Source organism: Pelodiscus sinensis, chromosome 19 (genome assembly GCF_052426305.1).
Source record: "Pelodiscus sinensis isolate ZL-2025 chromosome 19, ASM5242630v1, whole genome shotgun sequence".
NCBI classification, from domain to species: Eukaryota; Metazoa; Chordata; order Testudines; family Trionychidae; genus Pelodiscus; species Pelodiscus sinensis.
In genome coordinates this window covers 24,216,420-24,237,500 of record NC_143070.1, presented here as the reverse complement: position 1 = coordinate 24,237,500, position 21,081 = coordinate 24,216,420, and the positions used below count along the sequence as shown (strand labels likewise).

Below are 21,081 nucleotides of genomic sequence, written 5' to 3'. Positions count from 1 at the left end.
GATGTAATTACTTACATCCATGGGTGAGTAGATTACATTATTTGCAGAGCCCTGGTAATGAGGGTCTCATTTCCATGAGTCATGATCTCATTTGCATATTTTCTGACAAACTGGTTTTGCGCTGGGGTTGTCGTGCAAAAAACAAGCAGCATGGAAGTTTTCTGTTTGTGCAAAACCCCCTTTTTCTGCAAGATCAGGATACCTCTTTTTTGGGAGCATAAGAATCTTGTGGAAAAAGAGAAATTTGTGCAAAAAAAATGTTCACACTGCTTGTTTTTGCACAGCAATCCCATTGGCTGAAAATATGCAAATGAGATTGTGACTCATGCAGTTGAGTCCCTCATTAACATATTTTTTACAAAGAAAACTTCTAGTGTAGCTGTAGTCTCTATGAGCCTCACTAAATCAAACCCCTAGGGCACCTCCTGCTCTTTGCTACTATCCTACTCCCACTGTGAGGGCACCACCAAGCTCAACTGAAGGTAAAACCAACTCCAGATACGTGTTGAAGAATGGTGGGAAGAAAAGACCCATTCACCTGGCAACAAGGCACCACTGGGAGTTGAACCCAGGATCTCCTGTTTACAAGGCAGGTGCTTTAGCCAAATAAGCCATGATGCCCTTCTTGGAAGCAACCCTAAAACTGTTCTACTTTATGGTCCCAGACACCCCCTTCCCATTCCAAAGTGCAGCCGTTCCCCATTCCCCTCCAGCTCTTCCTCTTGCCATGACTCAAGGCCTGCGCTGCCCAAGACATTAGATTGGCAGCTGGTACCCAAAACCTTTTTGTCAATTGTAGCAGCAGGCCCCAAAGGGACAGACCCAAGGCAGCCGCCTGGTCCTAAGGCTGGGCCTGCAGCCAGGGGGAGGGAGAAGAATCTCTCCTTTCAGCTGGAGTCGAATCAGCAACCTAAGGGCACTTGCCGAGCACCCGCTACAGATCTCTGCTCTGCCAGCTGAGCTATGGAAGGTGCCTGGGGCAGGCTGCTTTGCCTATGTTGGCCCTCTCATGAGTGCCAGGGCAAGAGTCCCCCGAATGGGAGGGGCAGAGCAACCCAGCAGCACAGGGGTGTCACTGGCGCTTCACCCGCAGAAGGACCCTTGAGTGACACCAGGCAGAAACGCCGCGTCTCGCTCCCTGCAGCTCCCCTTGCTGCCCTGGCAGGCGCTGCCCCTTCTCCCACTGGCCTGGGCCTGGCCTCCCTCCCCCGCCCGGCACCACAGAAAGCCCCTTGGTATGAGCCTGGGCAAGCTTAGGCCCTGGGCTCTGGGGCCAGCCCCGTTGTGTGTCAGAGCCCCCTGGCCACAATGCTACTCCAGGGGGCCTGGTTCCAGGGCCTCCTAATCCCAGGGACTGGGGGGCTGGAGGCCTTTGCCCTGGAGCCTCAGAGCTCCCCCAGTGCCACCTGCCAGGAGGGGGAATCTCCCGCAGGGCTGGTGCAATGTAGGAACCTCTCCCAGGGCAGTGCCCCCAGCCCAGTCCCTGCCCCTTACGGGGGTAGGTAAGAGATACCCCCTCCCCTTCCCCAGAGAGCAGCCCCCCAGGGCTATAGGGGGCGGATCTGGCCCAGGGCTGCTCCCAGCAGAGGTGGCTTTGATCCCAGCCTGGGTCCAGGGAAACTGCTCCCAGCTCCCAGCATGTGTGAGGTTGGGGGAGTGAGCAGATCAGCGTTTGCAGATATTTACACTTATTTGCATAATGCGTATGCAGATATGCAGGGCTCGGCAATTAGGGCAATCTGCCCGCCCGTGGTGAGTAGATTTTAGCCCGGTGCGGTGCTCAGTGCAGTCTGTGCATGCGCAGTGATATGTAAATAAAATGTTACCGGTCTGGCAAAAGTTTGTGAATGGTTTGTCTGTCCATGGTATAAACACAAAGGCTGGAAACACTGGCCTGATCCCTGGGGGCTTGCCGAATGCAAGGCAGGGAAAACATTGGTTGAAGGGAGGGGGCATATTTTCCCCACCAGGCCTTTGTCCCTTGGAATCCCTGGGGATGTTGGGTTTTGTCTCATTTTTCTTCCCTTTTCCCTGCTTCCCTCCTCGCTGTGAGGAGGGGGCAGCTCTCGCCCTCGCGGTGGGAAGCCCTGGTACAGGGATGGTATGGGCACATGCTCTGAGAGGGAGTCCCTGGGCTGTTTGGGGAGAGAACTTTCTCATGTCTGCTCTTTCTCCCACTACCAGGATGGCCGAGTGGTTAAGGCGTTGGACTTAAGATCCAATGGACATTTGTCTGCGTGGGTTCAAACCCCACTCCTGGTAGCTTTCCTTCTTTGGCAGACATTGATCAGAATGGTGTTTTTCCTGCTGTGAGGCAGGGGACTGGACTCTGTCTCTGAAGGTCCCTTGGGCTATATCTGCACTGGTGGGTTCTTGTGCAAGAACACATCCATGCTGGTGTGTGTGGGCTGTGCTTTTGTGCAAGAGCATCCATGGCAGTGTAGACGCTCTCTTGTGCAAGAAACGCCTATCCTGAGCTCTTGCACAAGAAGCCCTTTCTTACCACACTTTACTTTAAAACTTCTTGCACAAGAGCGAGTGGGCAGTGTGGCCCTTCTTGCGTAATAACCCACCAGTGTAGACATAACCTTCCAGTTCTAGTCCCAGTTCTGATTGGCTGAGCAGGGGCCAGTCACAGGGGGGAGACTCGGGACTTTGTTAAAGCAACCAAGAGTCCTGTGGCACCTTATAGACTAACTGAAGTGTAGGAGCATAAGCTTTGGTGGGCAAAGGCCCACTTTGTCAGATGAATCTGACGAAGTGGGTCTTTGCCCACGAAAGCTTATGCTCCTACACTTCAGTTAGTCTATAAGGTGCCACAGGACTCTTCGTCGCTTTTGCAGATTCAGACTAACACGGCTACCCCTCTGATACTTGAGTCAGGACTTTGTTGTTCTCCTTAAGTCCCAGCAAATGAGCCAGAATCAATCGACTGCTCGGGGAATTGTTCTGCTTCTCACCATTGGTTGTCTCTGAGCAGCTCCTGAGTCTCTCTGTGTCCCGGTGCTTCTAACCCACTGGCTGAGCCATCCGTAGGCCGGGCTGTGGGGCTGTAGCTCCTTTGAGGCACTTTATTCTGATCCGTCAGGGTGTGAAACTCCAGACTGAGGGGGAGTTTCAGCATCAAGCTTCTGGGTCCTTTTCCACAGTCCCCACCACACTCAGTCACCCACCCCCAGCCTCTTCCAGCACAGCCTGCTTTAGCTTTAGCTTAGACCTACTGAATAGCTACAGGCCTTCCAATAGGGTTACAGAGAAACCACATTGTTACAGATGACTTTTCCAGGCCAAAGATAGAAGGAAACCCTCAGGGGTGTTTCTAGACCAAGGTTCATTCAATTGATTTGTTTCTTTGTGGACCTGACCCTTCCGCACCCCTAGAGACTCTGGAACAAAGAAGACACATGAGAAGAACCCAACTTTCTTCCTTTTGCTGTGACATGGATGGATCTAGCTCAGGTTTCACTCAGGGGGTCTGTCTGCATGTGAAGTACCTGTGACAGACCCTGTGCTTCTCTGCCCCTCATCAGCAATGCCATCTACTTGGGGGAGCGCTTGCCCTGAGACTTGCAGTAGGGATAACCTGGACAAACCACTATTTGTCAAGCACCCTTCGATAGCTCAGCTGGCAGAGCGGAGGACTGTAGTGTGTGCTTGGCAAGTGATCCTTAGGTCGCTGGTTCAACTCTGGCTCGAAGGAGTGATTCTTTTCCCTACAGCCTGGCCTTAACAGAAGGCAACCAAGGTGGTTGCCTTGGGTCCCCATGTCTTTAGAGCCCTGCACTTCAATTGACAAAACACTGGTGGGGATGAGCTGCCAATCACATTTCTTGAGCTGTGCAGGTTCTGTCCACACACAAAAGTTCTTTTGGAACAATGGCCGTTATTCCACAATAACACTGCAAGAGTCTACACAGCAATTCCGTCATTTTGAAATAATTCTGAAGAATCAGACGGCTTATTCTGACTTCTGCAAACCTCATTCTACAAAGAATAACACCTGTTCCAAATTAGCTGTTTCAAAATAAGGTCTGTGTAGCTGCGCCACTGCTGCTAGTTTGAACTAGCCCCTCTCCGGGGCCATTCTAACTTATTCTTCTGAGACAGCTCATCTACGCTGGGGAGCCTGCCTCGGACTATTCTGAGGTTTCCCTGCAGTGTAGACGTGCTAGTTCAAAAGAAATTATTTTGGAATCACTATTCAAGACCAGCTTATTCCAACATAAATGTGCCATAACACAGGATTTGCTGTGACCAGGCTTTGAACACGCACAGGAAAACCCTATTGGACTTTATAAGGCCAGCACTTCAACCACTCGGCCATCACAGCTCTAAGTAACAGTATGCCAGGGAAACTCATAAATAATCTCAGTGCCCAGGCATGACGTCACCTGACCCACAGAATTCACTCAGCAAAACATTTCACCAGTCATGCAGAGGAGCCCTGGCTGTTCTGGTCTGAGGCTGGCTTAGAGGGGAGTTCTGCTTCCAGGTCTCCGTCCTCCTTCTTGGTCTTCTTCCTTCCTTTCCCTTTCCCTCCTTCTTCCTCTTCTCGTTTCCCCTTTTCCTTCTTCTCCCTGGTCTCCTTGGACCCCAGTTTATATAGTGAAAATTGAGTCCTACTTAACCAATTATTTTAATATAATTTTACTAACCAAAGCTAACATACTATTATGATTTACCTAACCAATCACACTCCACCACCTTTGTTGATTTTCCCCCAGCAACATTAATGATACAGCAGAGAGAAACAGTTACAAACCAGACAGCGACCACACAGACAAACAATAGGAAAGTGAGGACAATAATCATAGAGTTCAAGGGAAAATCTCACAAAGGAGATTCCAGGCAGCCAGGCCATGGGGGTCTCTGAAATTGCCCCTCTCCTGCCTGGCTGTTGCTAAGGTTGCTCTGTGAGGTCACTGCCTCCCAGCCAATGAGCTGAGGTGCTGCACAAGGCCCTTGTGGTGTCACTGCTGCCTTGCAGGCTCATGTCCTGCCCCTGGCCAGCCCCTTCACATGTGTGAGCTGCTCCCCCTCACTCAGAGCTGGTTCTGGGGCTGAAGCAGGGAACATCAGAGGCTGCTCAGGGGGCCACATTGCTAGGCCAGGGGCCCTCCTGTGGGGCTGTGAGTGTTGCTGTCCCTGCTGTACAGACAGGGCCATAGAGCCTCAGGAGGCTGCAGCGGTGGGAGACACTTCCCTGGTTTCGGGAGGGAGACGAGATGTCAAGGCCCATGACTCAGAGCCAACTACAGATACCCATGGAAAGCTGATTTTCAGAGGGGTGTGATCAGCCCTTCCTGTGTATCTGGCTTCTTCAAAGGGGCTGCATCAGGAGCTAAAAGTTGAAGAAGGGCCATTTAGAAGGGTGAATTTCTTTCCCTGGCAGGTTGCTCTGTGTGCCCCAGTGGCCTAATGGACAAGGCACTGGCCTCCTAAGCCAGGGATTGTGGGTTCAAGTCCCATCTGGGGTGACAGTTTCTCTCACTGGCAAAGAGTTTACGTTCCTCTGCTTTCTGAAACAATTACCAGGAATGTGCCACAGTTGCTCTCTCCCTCTCTGCAGAAGTTGTTCAGACCCTGCACTAGCAAATGCTGGTGTAAGATGCAGATCTTAGTGCTAAAAGCCCAGGTATTCAAAGTCAGAATGAAGAGGCACATTTTACTCTAGAAGGCCCAGGAGTGACAGCCAGAGGGAGGTGGCTATAGCAGAGCAGGGTCTGTCTGGAGACAAAGTTGGCCTGAGGATGAGAAGGCCCATGGGAGGCAGAGACTCTAGAGCAGGGGGGAGGAGGGGGGGCTAGTTATTTGGTCTGGCAAAAGGACAGAAAATCCCCAGGCCCTGAGCATGGTGCGGGCAAGGCCCATGGGGCAGTTTGCCTGGTGGGGTTCGGGGCGTGGAGAAGCTGTGAAGCTCTGTGAGTGGATAAGGTCACTGGCTGAGCTGCGCCACCAGCCTTATGTGCGACTCAAACTGTCCCTCGTCCCCTTTTGTGTGTCTGTTGCGCTTCCAGCTTCTTTCCTCAGGTATGTTCATCCGGCAAAGACCCCAGCAGGGATCTTGTATCTTCCTTTGTGCAGCTCAGCCGCAAACACAGCCAGGGCTGGAAGGAAATTGCTGCACTTTGGGAGTCAAAGGTGTTGTCTGGGGCCAGAGAGCAGTTTCACCCAATAGCTTGAGGGGGGCACCATGGCTTAGCTTGCCTTTTTTAAACAGGAGATCCTAGGTTCAACTCCCAGTGGTGCCTTGTTGCTTCCTTTGCTCACATTTTCCCAGGTCCTTCTGGGACACAGAAGAGGCCTCCCCTGGACACCCATGGAACTGCTGGGCTGACCCAGGGCCTGAAAGGGGCTGTGGCTGCTGCTGACAGGGAAGAAGCTGGGAGGTAAGATGCTGATAGCAAGAGATTCCAGCTGCCTCTTTGCCCTGGGTCTCAGTGTGCCATGCCAGCCAGCAGCCACCTTGACCAAATGTCAAACCAGCTGGACTAGCCAGCCCACGTCACAGTGAGTCGCTAGTGGCCCTGTCAGAGAAGAGCCATTGGCTGCTGCAGAGACAGCCCTTCAGCTGCCGGACACGCCTTTCTGAAAGGGCTATTTGTGAGCTGTCTTTGGGTTGGCTGGCTAGTAAAGTTGGTTAGTTCTTGAAGCTAGTAATGCTAAGGTCTTGGGTTCAAGCCCTGTGCTGGCCACAGATATGTTTGCTGTGGTGACTGTTCTACCCTTGTCTCCCTCCTTTAGCTGCCTGCTATGGACAGGGAAAGAGAAATAGGCAAAAGACTGTGAGCTTTTCAGGAAATAGGCCAGAAAATTGGTAAGAGGAGGCTCCAGCCTGCACAGACCCAGGGGCTAAAATGGCCTTGGCCTGGCCTGCTTTCCCCAATAGCAGGGAAACTCTTCTCTTCCCTCTATTGTGGGGCTACTCATGGGCCTGCTGGCTCAGCTGTTTAGAGCTTGATGCTAATAATGCCCAGGTCAAGGGTACAAGCCCCATGCAGACCCCACAATAGCCGAATTAGTTTTGTTTGAGCTGCTCCCAACGAAAAGCGGTGAGAGGGAGCCCTTGGCTGTGGGACCCACTTGTGCCTGTTGTTCAGGGTTAAATAAGATCTCCCCCAGGAGGCTGCCTGTTCCCTTCCCACCTTGCATTGGCTGGGAATCAAATCAAGCAAGGGACAGCAAATGCCAGGCACCATCATAGTCTGGGCCACAGATAATGACCCTCTTGGAGCTGTGGTCCGAGGAGGAGTCTCTGCAGGCCCTGCAGTCCATGTGGAGGAATGTGGACGTTTTTGGCCAACTGGCCAATGGTCTAGGAAAGAAAGGCCACATCCCTCCTACCCCCGCATCCTACCAAGTCAGAGCCAAGGTCAAAGAATTGTGACAGGGGTATGTGAGGGAGGAACCACATTACTGTGCACGCTCTCTGAGAGGATGAAGAGCAGTGAGAGGCAGCCTGCAGCTGCAGAACCCATTTGTGCCTGTTTTTTCAGGATTCAAATGAAAGGTCAGCAAGGAGCTTTGAGGCTCCCTCTTTACATTGCATTGGCTGGGAATCGAACCCAGGTCAACTGCTTGGAAGGCAGCTATGCTCACCACTATACCACCAATGCCTGTCTGCAAAGTTTCTGGGAAAATTAGTTAGGAAATCCTACATCTGCCATGAGGCTAGCCAGAGGCGAGAGGGTGCCTGTGTGGTTTGGGTAAAGCAGAACTTCTTGGCTATTAGGCAGAGACCAGAAGTGGTGACGCTGGGGTAGTGGCTGCCCTGCACTCTGCGTGGTGTGAGGAGCTGGGCAGGAGAGGAGTCCCAGAGGTTGTTGGGTGGGAGAGTAGAGTTTATCAGACTTTGGGCTAAGCTCTAGAGCAGCCAAGGGAGAGGTGGGGAAGTGACTTCTGGATACTCTGTGTGGCCCAGGGATGCGGACCAAGAGCCGTCCTTGTGTTTTTTGCCGTAAAGTGTTGTTTCTGGGTCCTTTGCCTAAGATCGAGCACGTCTTCCTTTTGGAGAGCCATGTCACAGGTAAAACCCCCAGAGACCCCTTCAGGGACACATCACAGGACCAAGCAGGGGGCAGCAAACACCAGGCACTGTCAGTGTCTGGGCCAGAGATAAAGACCCTCTTGGAGCTGTGATCCAAGGGGGGGGGGGGGGATCTTTGCAGGCCCGGCAGTCCAGATGGACGAATGCAGACGTTTATAAACATAAAAACATAAGAACGGCCATACTGAGTCAGATCTAAGGTCCGTCTAGCCCAGTGTCCTGTCTGCTGACAGTGGCCAGCACCAGGTGCCCCAGAGGGAGTGGACCGAAGACAACGATCAAGCGATTTGTCTCCTGCCATCCGTCTCCAGCCTCTGACAAACAGAGGCCAGGGACACCATTTTATCCCCTGGCTAATAGCCTTTTATGGACCTAACCTCCATGAAATTATCTAACATATGGTCCAATGGCTGATGGCCTTGCAGAGAAAGGCCACCTCCCCCCTCCTGCATCCTAGACCAAGTCAGACCCAAGGTCAACGAATTGCGGGAGGAGTGTGTTAGGGCCCGTGAGAGCAGGTCCCGCTCTGGGGAAGCACCGCAGCACTGTGCATACTGTGAGGAACTGGACCGAATCCCGGGGTGTGGGGAGCCCCTGTCTCCAGGGATAGTTGTGGAGTCTGGGATGGAGATACCTGGGCAGCAGCGGCTGCAGCTTCAGGATGACAACGCTGATGTCCTGCAGCTCCAGGGGATGCAGGAGGCCTCCCAAACGTCTTCAGGCAGCGGGGAGGGAACATCAGGTGAGTGCTGGGAGGTTGCAACACCCAGGACATGTCGACACTTGCAGTCTCCTTCAGGAGAGGGATGCAAATGGAGACATTCAAAATTGTAAATGAAACCGGGATTTAAATATCCCGCGCTCTATTTGCATAATCGTGTCCGGGTGCTGTTTCAAAATACTTTATTATGAAATAAAAAACACCGTTTAGATGCAGTTATTTGGGGAGAAAACCCTTCTTCTGAAATAACCCTTAAACACTCCCCTCTGGTCTGGACCTAACAGCAGTGTCAGCGTTTGCTAGTCGGGGCTCTGCACAGCACCTGCACAGAGGGAGATGGCAACTGCGGGACGCTCTGGCCAACTGTCCCAATGTCTCCCAGCAGAAAAGAAAACAAAAGAGGCCAATGCAAACAGCCCCTGGCAGCCAGGGAGTCAGCACGTCGGTGGGTGGGGCAGGACGCTGGGGTCCGAGCTGGGCTCTAACTCGCTGGGTGACCTTGGCCCATTCAGTGAATCTCTCCCTGGCTCTATGGCCCTGTCTGTACAGGAGGGACAGCAACACTCACAGCCCCACAGGAGGGGGCTGGTTTGATGCTTCACCCCATGGCCCAGCAAGGAGCCCCCAGGCTCCCCCTGTGTTCTGGGAGCCAGGTTTGCTGTGTGAATTCTGTGGGGCAGGTAAGGTGAGGCCTAGGCACTGGGATTAGTTACCAGTTTCTCTGGCCCTGGGGCATTGTTGTGCTCACAGCTGTGGTGGCTAAGTGGTTAGACTAGAAATCCGATAGGGTTTCCTTGCGCAGGTTCAAATCCTGCTCACAGTGAGGCCTGTGTTTTGGCCACACCCCTAACCTGGGCAACAAGCTGCACAACCCCTGAGCCACTCTCCCAGTCCCCAGTCAATCCCTTTCTGCGCCTTTCCAAGAGATACACGGGCCATGGTGCCTCATTACGGGTCCCTGAGCTCTAGGGGCTGCGGGCCCTTTGTGTCTCTCAGCTGTAGAGGAAAAGGCTTCATGCCTGGTCACTGCTCCAAGCTTGTTTGTGGCCAATGGGAGCTGCCTGCTTGAAGCCCTGGCCAGTCCCCACAAGCTCTTATTCACCCCGGCGTGTGACCTGTGCCCCCTGCGCAGGGAAGGAGCTGCCTGAGAAATGTGCTTGGGTGCCAGGAGTGTCTCCCAGAGAGAGCCTGCCTCTGGCACCCCAGCCCCTCCCTTTCCTCAGCCCACTGGCCCTCCCTGTGATGGAAAAGGGCAAAGACTTGGCAGATTTCATTAATACAGATGAGGCTGGCTTCCCTGACTGGGAATTGAACCCAGGCCTCAGCAGTGAAAGTGCTGAATCCTAACCACTAGCCCATCAGGGGGATGTGAACCAAGCTCTTTCCTTACCTAAACTAGCCTTTCACAGGCCACTTTCTGTCCCCTTCAGGACATGGGTCCTTTTTCCATTGCCCAGAGGGGACAAGAACAGAAACCAAACAGAACATCGGAACAGCCAGACTGGGCCGTGCCAGTTGCCCAACTAGCCCAGGATCCTGTCTCACACCAGCAGCCAATGTCATTGCCCAGTGGGAATCCTCAGGACAGACAATTGTTAAGTGACCCCTCCTGTTGCCCATTCTCAGCTTCTAGAATACACCAGCTCAGGGCACCTTCCCTGTCCATCCTGGTTAAATGCCAATGATTGAACTTTCCTGCATTAAATTATCCAGTTCTGTTTTGGACCTTCTTGTAGATTTCACCTTCATAACATCCTCTGGCAAGGAGTTCCACTGGGCGCAAAAATGGTTCTTTTTTGTTTATTTTTAATTTGGCTACTTACCAGTTTCATTCTGTCACCCGGGATCTTGAGTTGGAGAAAAAAAATTATTCTTGCTTTCTGCACCCCTGTCATCATTACATAAAACTCTGTCCCATCGCCCCAGAGTCTAGACTACATCTAGACTGTGCTCCCCCCAGCATCCCCTCCCTCAGAAGAAACGCACCGAGTGGGGCACGGAGCTGCTGGGCCTGGTGGAGTGTTGGGAGAGGGGCTAGTGCTCCCTTTGCGCACGAGAGGTAGCAGGATTCACTCCCATCTTCTCCTGCCTGCTCGCTGGTGCTGAGGGGCCGGCCCCTTTCCTGCTGCCCCAACTCTTATTCCCACAATGCACTTTGTGCAGGGGCCATTGGTCTTTCTGCCAAGATGCGTGGCTGGGAGCCAGGACTCAGGACCCTTCCTAAAATATACAACCCCCTTCCCACCGCAAACCCTCTGTTCAGCTCACACTGTCCAGGTGCCTCCAGCATGGGCTGAGCAGGTGACCTGCCCTACAGCTGGGAGAGCATCAGGCACCTGACCACAAGTCTGATCAGTCTGGGGACCAAGCTCCATTGGGCCTCAGACACCCAGCACAGGAGTAAAACTGCCTCTGGCAAACCTCAGGACAAGGAATGTAAAACCCACGGAGCACAAGGAGCTCACAGCAACCAGCCCAGCAGGTCCCACTGAGACTTGAACTCAGATTGCAGGATTCAAAGTCCTGAGTGCTGCATCTTACACCATGGGTCCTACATATACAGCTTCTGCTGCGGACCTGAGATATTCAGGTCTCAGGCTGGCCTCTGCTCTCCTGGCTTCCCACCAAGGCTATGTCTACATTCGTGGCTTCTTGCACGAGTAATATGCAAATGAGGCTAAGCGTGGAATATCTCCAAGCTTCATTTGCATACCTAATGAGACACCATTTTTTTCAGAAGAGGCTTTTGCGCAAGAATGAGTTACATCTATTACTTTTCAGGAAGAACAGCATTGCATAAGAGGGTTTTTCTTGCACAAGAGGGGCAGTGTAGACATTCCTTCTTGCACAAGAACCTCTTCTGAAAAAAATGGTGGCTCATTAGGTATGCAAATGAGGGTCAGCAAGATTCCATGCTTAGCCTCATTTGCATATTACTCACGCAAGAAGCCGCGAGTGTAGACATAGCCCAACAGTTTCATCTCTCAGGACTCTCTGGCTACATCTCCACAGCACATTTATTTTGGAATAAGCTATTCTTGAACAGTGATTCCTCGTTAGGGTCCAGCTCAGTCTGGGCTCAGTGAGGGTCCATCCCACCTGATATGTGTGTTACACAAAAGCCTCGTGTTCCCTGCCCAGTGCCCAACACGGGCTGCAGGTATTTGTTTTGTGTGGGGGTGTAGCTCAGTGGCAGAGTGTTTGACTGCAGATCAAGTGGTCTGTGGTTCAAATTCAAGTGCCCCCTTAGGAAATTTTCCTTCAATAGAAACATTTACCTCTCCACTTCTATTGCATCCTGGATTTCTGTTGTATGTGGACTCTTTAAATGAATACAAACCCTTAATGTTTTCTGGCACCAATACACGCAAACCAGGCAAACCCATCCCTCAGCTGGAACCAGCTCAAACCCGCTGTGTGTCTGGTTTGTGTTTCCAGCAATTCAACAAGGCTGTGATGTAGATGCCCATTGGCACGTCCTTGGTCTCTAAGGGCTGGGCTGTGCAGAAGAACAAGAACCACACCCAGCTGGGGAGGACGGGCTGCCGTCAACCTTCTGGAGTTCGATTTAGTGAGTCCAACTAAGACCAGAGAGCACCTGACTAGGGGCCAGAAATCTGCTCTTGCTGCCTTTGGTTTCCTGCTGCGGGGACATGGCCAAGCTCAACTGCAGGAAGCCAACTCCAGCTACATAAGGAGGGATGGTGAGAGGAGCAGACACATTGGCCAGGCACCACTGGGGGCTGCCTCCCTCACCTCCCCCGTACCTGGCAGGTGCCTGGGCCATCTTAGCCATGGGGCCGCTCTCTGGGACAGCGAACATGGACATAAGGCAGGATTCTCTCATTCTAGGACCATTTGTTGGTTTTTCACCTGTCACAGCTAGGCTACGTCTACACTGGCCCCTTTTCCGGAAGGGGCATGTAAATTTCACTAGTCGTCGTAGGGAAATCCGCGGGGGATTTAAATATCCCCCGCGGCATTTAAATAAAAATGTCCGCCGCTTTTTTCCGGCTTTTAAAAAAGCCGGAAAAGAGCGTCTACACTGGCCCCGATCCTCCGGAAAAAGTGCCCTTTTCCGGAGGCTCTTATTCCTACTTCAGGCACTGCCCATGAGAGAGAGAGAGAGAAGGGGCAGTTTGAGTCACCCAGCTCTGCCCCATGTGAAAAGGGCAAGTGTTGCCTTAGCAGTGAGGGAGAGGTGGGAAGGAGCCTGAAGTAACCTTTTGGGTCACAGCTGCTGTAACATGAGACAATGAGGTTAGAAAAATGACTAGACAGTGGCCAAGTGAAACATCAGGCTGGTTTCCCTGAGTGGGAATCAGACCAGACCAGTGAGAGTTTTGTATCCCAGCCACTAGACCACCAGAGACACCTGACACATGCCTCTTTGCTCACCTACACTAGCCTTTCACAGGATGAGGGTGATGAGGGGCCATTCTCCCTTGCCCAAAGGGGACAAGAACAGAAACCAAACAGAACATCAAAGCAGCCAGACTGGGCCATGCCAGTTGCCCAACTAGCTCAGGATCCTGTCTCACAACAGCAGCCAATTTCATTGTCCCGAGGGAATCCTCAGGACAGACACTTGTTAAGTGATCCCTCCCGTCACCCATTCCCAGCTCCTGGAATACACTAACTAGGGACAACTGCCCCGTCCATCCTGGTTAAATGCCATTCATTGTGGCCACCAGGGCTTCCAAAGTTGAGTAGCTCTGCATTAAGGGTTCTTATTAATGTCAAGAACCTCAAGCAATGTAAAGCCAGATTGTGATGGAACTGGAAAAGAAGATATTTCCCCTAGAAGGACATTTTCCAAGGGGGCACTTGAATTTGAACCAAGGACCACTTGATCTGCAGTCAAACACTCGACCACTGAGCTACACCCCCACAGAAATTGTCATCTGGAGCCAATGTTGGGAACTGGACAAGGAACAAGAGACAAGAGGCTTTTGTGTAACTCACATCCCAGGTGCCAGCCTTGGGCTTGGTCTCCACACTGAGCAGGTGGGTGGCAGGGGTCTGATGCTGTCACAGCTGCAAGGCAAGTCACCCACCTGGCCCCTGAGCTCCATGTGGGCAGCAGCCAGACCGTGTGAGTGGAACAGAGGATCGTGGGGGGCAGGGATTTGTATATTTTAGGAAGGGTCCTGAGTCCTGGCTCCCAGCCACGCGCCTTGGCAGAAAGACCAGCGGCCCCTGCACAAGCGCATTGTGGGAATAAGAGTTGGGGCAGCAGGAAAGGGGCCGGCCCCTCAGCACCAGCGAGCCGGTGGGAGAAGATGGGAGTGAATCCTGCTACCTCTCATGCGCAAAGGCAGCACTTTTCCAATGCAGCTAATTCTGCCCCATCTGCAACCTGCCTCCAGTGCTCCTGCCACTGTCTGTCCCAGGAGAGTTGGTGTCTAGCAGCTCTCTGCCCCAACGTGGCTGGCTTTTGGGGAGAGCAAGTAGGAAGTGGGGACCGGGGCCGGGGGGGGGGGGGCCACTGGAGCCACTTAGCCCCCTGGCTTGCTCTGCTGGTAAAAAGAAAAATTGGAAATTTCTCCCCTCATTGGAGAATGTGGGTATCGATCCCACTACCTCTCACATACAAAGCAAGCGCTCTACCACTTGAGCTAATTCCCCTGCTTCATGTACAATGGTCTTCTTGGAAGCTCTTCCCTTCTCCACAGAGACGTCGGCCTTCTAGGTCAGTTACTCGTGGGAAAGGAGAAGGCTCCGAAAAGGCCTCAAGGGCAGATCTCAAGGAGACTCCCTGCAGCAAAGCCATGGGGGGGGGGAGGGGGCTGAGATGGCCCCTGCCCTGCAGCCTGTCCCACCTGGCCATTGTCATGGACTCTCTATGAGGTCATCACCTCCCAACCTCCATTAGCCAATAAGCTGAGGGGCTGCAAAAGGCCCTTGTGATGTCACTGCCACACCCACCCCTGCCCTCCAGGGCTAATGTCCTGCCCCAGGCAGCCCCTTTGCATGGCTGAGCTGCTCCCAGGGGTGAAAGTGACACATTTCTCACAGGGCCTGTTCTATTGGGCACCACCTCTTGGGCTGGGCAGGAGGGAGGGGGAGGCTCAAGGCAGGAAGTGGGGGGAGGGGTTGTGATAGGACAGTATCTGTAAGAAATTAAAATGTGGGAGGCTCAAGGCAGGAATTTGGGGAGTGTGGGAGAGTGGGGGGTGGGGGGCTCAGGGCAGGGGTGAGGATGTGGAAGGTAGAGAAGTCAGGGCACAGGATCTGGGATATGGGGGAGGCTTGGGGCTGGGACTGTGTGTTTGTGTCGAGGGGATCCCTCTGCTCTGTGCTCCCTGAGGCCCTTTAACACACATGGACTGACCTGGGCGCAGGCCAATGAGGGGGGTTTCAGTGAAGCTACATGTAAATGGATCCCTCTAGCAATCCCTGCCAGCCACACGCACAGGGGGAGGGACTTTAGCCAAGGAAGCAGAAGCAGCCAATCTGAGGGAGGTTTAGAAGCAAAGGTGGGCTGCTGCCAGGATGGATGAGGGGATGTCACAGGGCACGAGCATGGCCAGGGGAGCAGAGAGGGCCCTGCTGCACCGAGAGACATGCCAAAGCCTGGGATTGAACCAGGGACCTTTAAATGTTTCATCTAAGGCTCCGCACACTGAGCTGCCAACAAACCCGTCTGGCTCATTATTAACTGTCCAGGATGTTTGGCAGCCGTGTCACAGCCTGAGTGTTGCTCAGCACTAGTAGGAGACAGGGAGGGACAAAATGGTCCTTTCAGAACAACCCCCAGTCCTAACCACAAGGACCAGCCCTTCCCTCCACCCTTACTGGGGTCTGCTGGGAATTGCCTGGATGCCAGCCCACCCCAGTGTCAGCCTAAGGATTGACTGGTCTGTAAAAGCTGCATCCTGGAAATTAGGAAGCAGCTAACGTGACTCTGGTGGGACTTGAACCCACAGCCTTTGAATATCTTGCTGGACTCACATTAACCACTACAGCTTAGAAGTCCAACATGCTTTCCATTGCACCCCAGAGCCTGATGGGCTGGTGAGTTGGATATCTCCACTCTCTGCTTTGCCACTGGGGGGGGTCTGTCTCTTTTGGGAGAGAAGGTAAGAAGAGGGAGGGGGCCACTGAAATTAAAGGATACAGCTGTAATTGGAGAATGTGGGCATCGATCCCACTGCCTCTCGCATGCTAAGCGAGCGCTCTACCACTTGAGCTAATTCCCCTGCCTGCGAAAGGCTTTGCTGCCTCACCCACCTTGTTCCAGAGCCCACAACATCCCTGCGAGTGCTACTTGTGAGACTCACACCTGTGGGTCGGCTAGCTCAGAGGTTTAGAGGACGTGGTGCTCATATCACACTGACGCGTCTTAAGAGCAAGCCCCTTATTTCAAGCTATAACAGGCTCGCTATTCCGACGTCCCTGCATGCGGATTTATTTCGAAGTGCTGGGTAGCCAGCCCCAAATTACAAAATAAGCTATTTCAAAATACAGGCAGTCCCCGAGTTACGCCGATCCGACTTATGTCGGATCCGCAGTTACGAACGGGGCCCTTCCTCTCCCTGGTCTCCAGCAGACCAGGGAGAGGAAGCAAAGCGGCAGAACACGCGGCCAGCTGACAGCCCAGACATGTCTGGGCTGTCAGCTGGCCGCGTGCTCCGCTCTGCTCCCCCTCCCCCTGGTCTGCAGACCAGGGGAAGCAGAGCAGAGCAGAGCAAAGCAGCGGAGCAAGCGGCCAGCTGACAGCCCAGACGTGCCGTGGCTATCCTGCTGCCCTCGGGCTCCGTGGCTTTGCTCTGCTCTGAACTCCCTCCCCCTGGTCTGCAGACCAGGTGGAGGGGGAGCAGAGCAGAGCAGAGCAGAGCAAAGCCACGGAGCACGTGGCCAGCTGACAGCCCAGATGCATCTGGGCTGTCAGCTGACCGCGTGTTCTGCAGCTTTGCTCTGCTCTGCTCTGCTCTGCTCTCCCTCCCCCCGGTCTGCAGACCAGGGGGACGGGGAGCAAAGCAGAGCAAAGCCACGGAGCCCAAGGGCAGCAGGATAGCCACGGCACGTCTGGGCTGTCAGCTGGCCGCTTGCTCCGCTGCTTTGCTCTGCTCTGCTCTGCTCCCCCTCCCCCTGGTCTGCAGACCAGGGGGACGGGGAGCAAAGCAGAGCAAAGCCACGGAGTCCAAGGGCAGCAGGATAGCCACAGCGCGTCTGGGCTGTCCCGCTGCCCCCGTGCTCCGCGGCTTTGCTCCGGACGCCTGTGGTACAGCAGCTGGGGCGCTGCCGGTTGGTCCCATAGCACCGCTCTGGGCCACTGGACCAACCCAGCAGCACCCCAGCTGCTCTGCCCCAGGTGTCCCCAAGTCAGCAGCTGCTGAAAATGACCAGTGGCTGACTACAGGAAGCCCCTGCCCCGGGCTTCCTGGAATCAGCCGCTGATCAGTTTCAGCAGCAGCTGACTTGGGGATGCCTGGGGTTCTTAAGTTGAATCTGTATGTAAGTCAGAACTGGCATCCAGATTCAGCCACTGTTGAAACTGATCAGTTTCAGCAGCAGCTGAATCTGGACGCCAGTTCCGACTTACATACAGATTCAACTTAAGAACAAACCTACAGTCCCTATCTTGTACGTAACCCAGGGACTGCCTGTAGGCGCATTGATTATTTTGAACTATGGGATGCACCCCTAGTGGGTTAGAGCTGAACTCTGCCCCCAGCTCCCTGCTCCACCCACCCAGCTACCTACTGACTCCCTCGCTGCCATGGGGCTGTTTGCACTGGCCTCTTCTCTCTGTAGCCAGGCTTCAGCCAGGACTGAGACTCAGGCAGGAGAATGTGACCCGGCTCCCTGCACCTGGGCCCTGCATTTCTCATCCCTTCAGAGACACTTGCCAGTGGAGGAATAAATCACAGTCACGTGAGTGTAGATTATGAAACTTTGTAGCTGTTGTTGCCTTGGAAACTCCCCACAGACCTTCCCCTGGGGTCCCGGGCAGCCCACTCACACTGCACAGCTTTCTTCGAGGTGAGGGTGCTGTGTAGACGTGCCCGTCCTGTTGAGGGCCAGCCTGCTGGGGGGAGGCTCTGGCCACTTCATTTCCTCGTGTCTCTCAGGCTGTGTTTACACTGCAGGGCTACGTCTACACTGCAGGCTTTTTGTGCAAGAGCAACTGCTCTTGTGTAAAATCTTGCAGAGCGTCTACACTGAAGGCACATTTTTGCGCAAGTAAATTTATAGTGCAGCATCAGACAACAGGGCTTCTTGCACAGAAGTTATTGCTCTCCCCCCCCGAGTAATAAGCCCTCTTGTGCAAGAACTCGTCCACAAGGAGGCAGTGTGGATGGGCAACAGGGGTTTCTTGCTCAAGAAAGCCAAATATCTAAAATGCCCGTCAGAGCTTTCCTGCGCAGGAAAGCGTCCACACTGCCATGGCTGCGTTTACAGAAAAGCACTTCTCTTGTGCAACAGCACACTGTGCTTCATTTGCATAAGCTTTTCTGGAAGAAGGCTACAGTGTAGCCATAGCTGAGGGACACTGAGGCTGCAGCAGGACACCTGTGAGGGTGGGGGCAGGAGGGGGCGGCACCTCCATGCAGAATGATGTAGGTGGGGATGGTCTGACAGAGGCAGGAACAGGCCCACAGAGGCCGACCAATGCAGGTGGGTGAGGCCCGGCAGGCAGGCGTGGGCATATCCTGTGCTCTGAGGATGGGTCTGTGACTCCCTTAATTAAACAGGTTGATTTCTGTTCAGGATGGCTGGGGTTTGCCCTGCAGTGGTAATACCCTCGGGGCAGGTACCCACTGCCCCACTGCCTGGTACAGCTCCTGGCAGCAGTGCATCCTGGGAGATTCCCAAAGGCTGCCTGGCACAGCTCAGAGTCGCACTGGGCAGCTCCAGCCTGGGGGTAGTTTTGCTCCAACCCAGTCTGCTCCCAGTGGTGTCTGGCGTGGCCCTGCGCTGCCTGGAGCCCTGCTGTGAGTGAACTCAAGGTTCTTGGGTCCCACACAGTGTTCAGCCCAGCGATCTCCTCTAGTGCTGGTCACAGCATCTGAGTTTAACCCCTCTTGGAGCAGCCCAGGAGTTCAGCATCCCAGTGGGAAACTGCCTTTCTCTGCTGGGCATCTTTCTCACCTAACCAACACATTTCAGCCCTGGGGCTGAGGTGGCAGCATGGCTTAGTGGTTAGGATCATGAACTATGTCTGGAGAAACTGAGGTTCTAAGCAGACCTCACGTGTGAACTACCTGACTGATTCACTGTCTCTTCTCTCTCCCCCCTCCCCTTGTGCCTCAATTTCCTTCCCAACTTTTGTTTATCTAGAGTGTAAACTGCTCAGGGCAGGGATTGTCCCTGGTTGTGTTTTGTGCAGAGCCCGGATCTCACATGGCAACTGCGATGCAAATACAAGTAATAACATTAAATTCTAGTCATCAAATCTGTAACAACAACAGCAGCTTGTAACTCCCCTTTTCCTGTCTGAAGGCAGCACATTCCCAGAGGCCAGCCTGCTGCTGATCCATACCCCTCCCATGCGGTAATGGGCCCTCATTTCTCCCGGGGGGAGGGAGGTAGGTTCAGAAGGATTCCGCTGAGCATCTCAGAGAAGTTTCTCACATCCAGTGTCTTTAAAGACTTGGAATTTGGCCTCTGTTGCCCCCTGGCCGGAGCATTTCTTTTGTCACAGCCTCTCCCGGGCCAGGCAGGCTTCAGCTGGCTGGTGAGTTGCACTGGGCCAGAGAACAGTCAGGGAAATTAGCCAGATGGGCAGCACCGTGTGTGCTTGGTGCACCCAGGACTCTCTGCAGACCACATAGATGGGACTTGATCCTCCTGGCAGAACAGCTTCAGCGCTGCCTGGTGCTCCCTGCACACCCCGCCCCTGCCTGCTCCCTTCATTACCTGCAAACTGAGCTGTTTGACGAGTTCCACCACGTTCGCCAGCTGCCTGTTGGGCCCGAGGGGTCCCTGCTGCACAGGGGCCCTGCACTGCGGGCAGGTGACGGCTGAGCCGGGTCCCTCCTTGCACCGGTTGAGGCAGGCGCGGCAGAAATTGTGCCCGCAGGCTGTGATCACCGGGTCCGAGAAATACTCCAGGCAGACAGGACAAGTCACTTCCATTGTGAGACTTTCCACTGTGCTTGCTGCGGCCATGGCTCCCTCTGGGCTGGGGAAGAGGATCAGTTTCAATTTCCTGAGCTCAGGCTCTACCTGCCTCCAGCAACAGCCGGCTGTTCCCCTCCCTGGAGCTGACTCAGGCTGTTTCCTGGAAGGGGAAGAGCCAGCAGGAGACATCCCAGCCCTGGAGGCTTTGGTGATCAATGTCCCACACTCTGGCTCTGGCACCTGCCCCTGGGCTGGTGTGGAGGGTCCCTGGGGAATCACATGTTCCCCAGAATCCACCAGGCTGTGATGCTCAGCTCCCAGAACTGTGCCTATAAGGAGTGAGAGTGAATCTTGTGCAGAATTCATTGTGTTTGATGTGTGATGTTGACAGATAAAGTAACAGTTGAGTATTTATATGGATCTAGTTACATGCTCCCAGTTGTAGTTTTCCCATGTTCAATTTTCACAGCAGTGGGAAATGCTAGGGGGAGGGGCAGGCAGTACTTGGCTCAGACAGTTGCTATTCAGTGACAGACACTGAGATTCAAACAGGAAAAACTTTATTGTTAAACCGGAAATTGTTAATGTGACTCTCAAAACAGAGTAAGTCAAAGTCCTTCAAGGATAAGAAGTTCTCAAGCAGCCCGGCTCTTCCTGGGCCTGTGTGGAACTTTCAGTTACTATGAAGGGAAAGATTTTTCATCAATTTGTGAGCGGACAGTGAAATCGAGGTTCGCTGGCATCTGCTTCCTCCAAGCCCAGTGACATTCAATTCTCAGGCCAAACACCTATTCCAGCTGGAATCCATGATTCAAGGGCCCGATTCTGACGTGCGCTCAGGCTGCTCTGGCTCGTTCCAAAAGGAGCCTGTGTCAATAGCGCTGCCAAAATTCATGACTTTATGAGTCTCATGCGCACAGGAGCGGCCAGGCCGGGTCAGACAAAGGTCCCTCCAGCCCCGTGTCCCGTCTGCCCACAGTGGCCAATGTGGGTGCCCCACAGGGAATGAACAGAACAGGGATCCCCCAGTGACCCGCCCCCTGCGGCCCGTTCCCAGCGTCCTGCAAACAGAGCCCAGGGGCACTTCAGAGCGGGGCTTTGCAGGATATCGGGGTGTCTGCCAAAGCCCCGTGGGATGAGGTGGGAGGTTTGGAGGGGGGCGGGCTCGCAGGAAGGGCTGTGAGGGGCTTGCAAGGGGGCTGCGGGGGAGCTGTGGGGGGCTCGCAGGGGGATTGTCACGGTC

At 53.8% G+C, this 21,081-nt stretch overlaps 1 protein-coding gene and 8 non-coding genes across 9 annotated transcripts in view; 3 read left to right on the top strand and 6 right to left on the bottom strand.

Annotated features, from left to right (window-relative positions):
- LOC142820483 (butyrophilin subfamily 1 member A1-like) overlaps nucleotides 1–21,081 on the top strand; it is a 646,031-nt gene that overhangs the window by 575,727 nt on the left and 49,223 nt on the right. The window lies entirely within an intron of this gene.
- TRNAT-CGU (transfer RNA threonine (anticodon CGU)) lies at nucleotides 548–621 on the bottom strand. The gene has a single exon. It is a non-coding gene; the product is annotated as a tRNA-Thr (tRNA).
- Nucleotides 2,180–2,262, top strand: TRNAL-UAA (transfer RNA leucine (anticodon UAA)). Its single transcript has one exon. It is a non-coding gene; the product is annotated as a tRNA-Leu (tRNA).
- TRNAR-CCU (transfer RNA arginine (anticodon CCU)) lies at nucleotides 5,405–5,477 on the top strand. Its single transcript has one exon. It is a non-coding gene; the product is annotated as a tRNA-Arg (tRNA).
- On the bottom strand, nucleotides 7,545–7,616 carry TRNAE-UUC (transfer RNA glutamic acid (anticodon UUC)). Its single transcript has one exon. It is a non-coding gene; the product is annotated as a tRNA-Gly (tRNA).
- On the bottom strand, nucleotides 10,062–10,133 carry TRNAE-UUC (transfer RNA glutamic acid (anticodon UUC)). The gene has a single exon. It is a non-coding gene; the product is annotated as a tRNA-Glu (tRNA).
- Nucleotides 13,587–13,658, bottom strand: TRNAC-GCA (transfer RNA cysteine (anticodon GCA)). The gene has a single exon. It is a non-coding gene; the product is annotated as a tRNA-Cys (tRNA).
- Nucleotides 15,671–15,775, bottom strand: TRNAR-UCU (transfer RNA arginine (anticodon UCU)). The gene is made up of 2 exons: nucleotides 15,739–15,775; nucleotides 15,671–15,706 (listed from the first exon to the last, which is right to left on the bottom strand). It is a non-coding gene; the product is annotated as a tRNA-Arg (tRNA).
- Nucleotides 15,898–15,970, bottom strand: TRNAA-AGC (transfer RNA alanine (anticodon AGC)). The gene has a single exon. It is a non-coding gene; the product is annotated as a tRNA-Ala (tRNA).